The sequence below is a fragment of the Rhagoletis pomonella genome, unplaced genomic scaffold, assembly GCF_013731165.1.
Source record: "Rhagoletis pomonella isolate Grant_MI unplaced genomic scaffold, Rhpom_1.0 Rhpom_scaffold_00002, whole genome shotgun sequence".
In the NCBI taxonomy this organism is placed as follows: Eukaryota; Metazoa; Arthropoda; class Insecta; order Diptera; family Tephritidae; genus Rhagoletis; species Rhagoletis pomonella.
In genome coordinates this window covers 81,279,727-81,283,703 of record NW_023458556.1, presented here as the reverse complement: position 1 = coordinate 81,283,703, position 3,977 = coordinate 81,279,727, and the positions used below count along the sequence as shown (strand labels likewise).

General features: G+C 31.3%; 1 long non-coding RNA gene across 1 annotated transcript; it reads left to right on the top strand.

The window, feature by feature from the left end:
* Nucleotides 1–1,867: 1,867 nt before the first annotated feature.
* LOC118734744 lies at nucleotides 1,868–2,595 on the top strand. Its single transcript, XR_004992423.1, has 3 exons — nucleotides 1,868–2,099; nucleotides 2,160–2,312; nucleotides 2,377–2,595. It is a non-coding gene; the product is annotated as an uncharacterized LOC118734744 (long non-coding RNA).
* Nucleotides 2,596–3,977: the final 1,382 nt, after the last annotated feature.

Below are 3,977 nucleotides of genomic sequence, written 5' to 3'. Positions count from 1 at the left end.
TACACCGCTGTTAATAAGCCGTTCAATTTAATGAAGTATTTGCACATGCTCATTATGTGCCACTCTGCACACTACGCTTTTTCAAGTTACACTTTCGTGTAACATTCTGCTGTATAACTACAAAGAAGAGGGATACCCTGGCGTTTGGGCAATCGCCAATCAACTCAGAGTCCAAATCCAAGTGTAATCAAGCTGGAAAATATTTACAAAACCGGGTCTGTTGTTCCAAACAGGTACAAGCGCCACGATCTGATGTATCATTTAAAAATAGAGTTGATACACTTCATCACAATTTTCTATTTCGGCGGCAAAAAAATATTTTAGTTCATAAATTTAGAATGGTGTCACAATTTCCTTTAGACCCTATGCACCTATTTGATTTAGGCGTTACCAAAAAATTACTAAATTTGCTAATAAAAAAAGGAAACGTAATTAAAATGAATAAAAAATTAGATTATCTGTCAAATTTAGTTCCATCGGAATTTGGCCGAGTCTGTCGAAATTTTGATACAATTAGCATTTGGAAGTCGACAGAATTTAGGCAGTTTTTTGATATTTTTTTTGAAGCTTGCCAACATTTTAAAATCATATAAAATTGAGAGTAAGAAAAGGAATTGTTCAAAGTTGTTGTTGTTTGAGATTGAAAATGAGATTGAATGTGTGAGTTTGTGTGTAAAATTTTAAAATTAAATTGCATGCAAACGTCAAGAATTTGAAAAATTCCTCTCAGCGGTTCTACCTTCCTATTTTTTTATCATGCTTGAAGCTATGAATTTGTATTAGTCCATGTCGCCTTTTGAATCACATTGAGTTGCGAATCGCAATGCAGAGTAGACCCCCTGAGTAAAAGATCGACCTTTCTCCGCAGCCAGCTCTAAAATGCCCTATCTCAGAATTGGATTGAAGAACGCCCTATCTCGGAATTCGGTTCAAACACGCCCTATCTCAAATGAAAATGTGTTGCGTTCTTCAATCAAATTTGGAGACAAAATTGAAAACCATTAAACCGCCAAAAGAAAAATAGTCAATACTTATAAAATTTATTACATTCATCTGTCTGGCACTAGATATTTAATTTGTCATCATTTGTTTGTACTTAACAGATTCAACTGCTAGTTTGGCGCAAATTTTGGAAAACCAAAAAACTATAATTACTAACCAACAAAAGTTTGATGAGCGCCTTCAAAATTTTGAGAAGGCACGTGACAAAACTGTAAGACTATTGATTAATTTATACCGTAGTAATGTCCTAAATACATAAATGTATTTCAGACAATCGATAATACAACGCTAATGCCACAAAACCAGACCATTCGCCACGATCCAGAAAATAAAGGTCGCGCCATTCGTGGACACCCAATTGCTGACGTCATAAAATACTTTTGTTTACATTCACTGTTGCCAACTTGATGCTTTTCGCACCAAATTTAGTGGGTATTCAAAAAGCGAAAATTTTTGAGTTTTGTGCTTGGTGCGTTTTTGGTGCTTTTGTTTTTAGTTTGAAGACATCAAATTAGAAAATCTTAAAAAAATGGAAGCAAAATTTATAGCAATCGTAAGTGTGGTAAGCAATTTTACAAAAATTTAAACAAAATCATGGCAGACTGACAATCATAAGCGACAACGAAATATGTGCAGCACCTTCAATCATGCCGGAAGAAATCGACCGTTGTGCAAGAAACATTGATTTTTATTAATTTGAATCGGCATCCTTACAATAAAATTATGTATTCATATAAAGTCCATAAAATACACCAATAAAAATTTGGTGCCTTTTCAAATTCAAAACTTGGCAACACTGCCTTTTTGTTATGCTTCCTCTTTTTCTTGTCGAGTTCGTCTTGCTCTCTCATTCTGGTATATTTTGACGTCACGGCCAGTTGCTCTCAGCTCGATTGTCGCAATCTTGTATTCTACCATTCTTGACCATTCGCGAATGTCAAGTGCTGGTAAGCAAAGTGCTACGTTCGGTCGGTCGTCTAACAGACGAACTTGAAGACGAGATGCAAATAGAGATCGCTGCAACGTTGCCCTTGGCAATTGACGCAGCTAAAGATATCGAAGAAAAGCTGGAAAAACAGGAATACTTCGAATCAATGGTGACCGAGTTTATATTACATGCAAGAATCATTTTACTTTCAATTTAAATACTTTTACAGAAAATCTACTTGTTCCAAATGAAAGGAAGCAACGGAACGGTGGATGACGTTTTCCGAAGGGTCATGACCGAGGAACTAGCCTTTTTATTCAATTTTGATGGAAGGAGAAGAACGCGTTAACAAAATTGAAACTAATTAACCAAGTTTTAAGCGGTAATAGATGTTTAATTGGTATCTAGTGTATGTACTACTATTTACTTGTAAATTTTATTTTCAGAGGTTTTCGCAACTGAAGGTTGAAAAGGCGTCAAGGAAAAGCATTGAGTTGAGTCACAATCGCTTTCACCAAAAGACATTTTTAATAAAAAATAAAAATGTTGCATAAATGTGTAGAAAAAAATGTAAATATTAGTGTAAGAAAATTAACCTGCATACACCAGTTTGGGCAATTTTGTTTGTTTGTTTAAAGTTATATATATATATATATACATGTATGTTTTGAAAAAGCAGTCCATTATCTAATGAACTTGTGATCAGCTAATTAAGTCAGCAATGTTTTGATAAATTTTGGCTATTCTTCTTTCGTTTATTTAATGTTTATTATTTTTTCATAAAAATCTAGCAAATTATAAAACAAACCCATATAAATCCACATTTCAAACTTTGTTTAAAAATTATAAAAAAAAACCTGCAAAGTTGCATCTAAGTATTTAACTTTTAATAAGATTTTTCTGAATTTTTTTGTGTACATGGTGTAAATTTTAAGCTGGTAATTTTTTTTCAGACCGTATTATATATTTTTTCCATACAAAACAATTTGTCCAATATATGTACTTGTATCGAAGAAAATGCGTTAAAAGATTTCCAAAAATCAACGCTGATTTTTAACAACTTCAAACTTGCACTTTATTTTCCTATAATTTATTGGACTATAAAATTGCATACTTAAAATGTTGAAAATTTAGATTAAACTTTGCCGGTTTTTATAATTTTTGCACAAAATTTGTAATGTGGATTTATATGGTATTTGTTATATAATGAGCTAGACTTATGAAAAAAGAATAACCATTAAACAAAATAAAGATAGCCAAAATTGATCAAAACGTTGCTGGCTTAATTAACTGATCATAAATGTACATGATATTATTTTAATACTATTCAAATTCATATTTAAAATATAAAAGTCTTTACTTATCATTAATTATATTTACACACATGTAACATATATATATTAACATACATATGTATATGCAGATATATGTACATATTATTTAATATGTATATAGTTGTTTCTACATATATACATAATATAATATATAATATATACATACCCTGTTTACTAAATTAATGATATGTATGTACATTGTACACTTTCTACATCTAAAATAATGAATTAATATTAGTACTATATACAAATAGTATATGCATATACACTGCCGGTCACTTGATTAGGGCCACCGTTTGATCCTCAGTATTACAGTATTCCTTTTGTTTACTTACAGCTAATATAATATACATATATGTATAATATAATCTTATAATATATACATAATAATAAAATAATAATAGATTGGCGCTTACACATATGTACCCAGCAAAAAATCGGTAATCGCTTTTAGTGGTAACGTGTTCTAGAAGGCATAGCGTTGTAATGCCTTAGAATTTTTTCGCTTCTTTTAGGCATTGCCGGTAATGCAAAGTAGAATGTCCTACAATATTTTATTTATTTCACTTCTTTGTTTCATTTCGGGGAATGCAAAGTAGAATGTCCTATAATATTTATTTTTTAATTCGCTTCTTTGCTTCATTTCCGGGAATGCAAAGTAGAATGTCCTACAATATTATATTTGTTTCGCTTTTTTGCTTCATTTCAGGGAA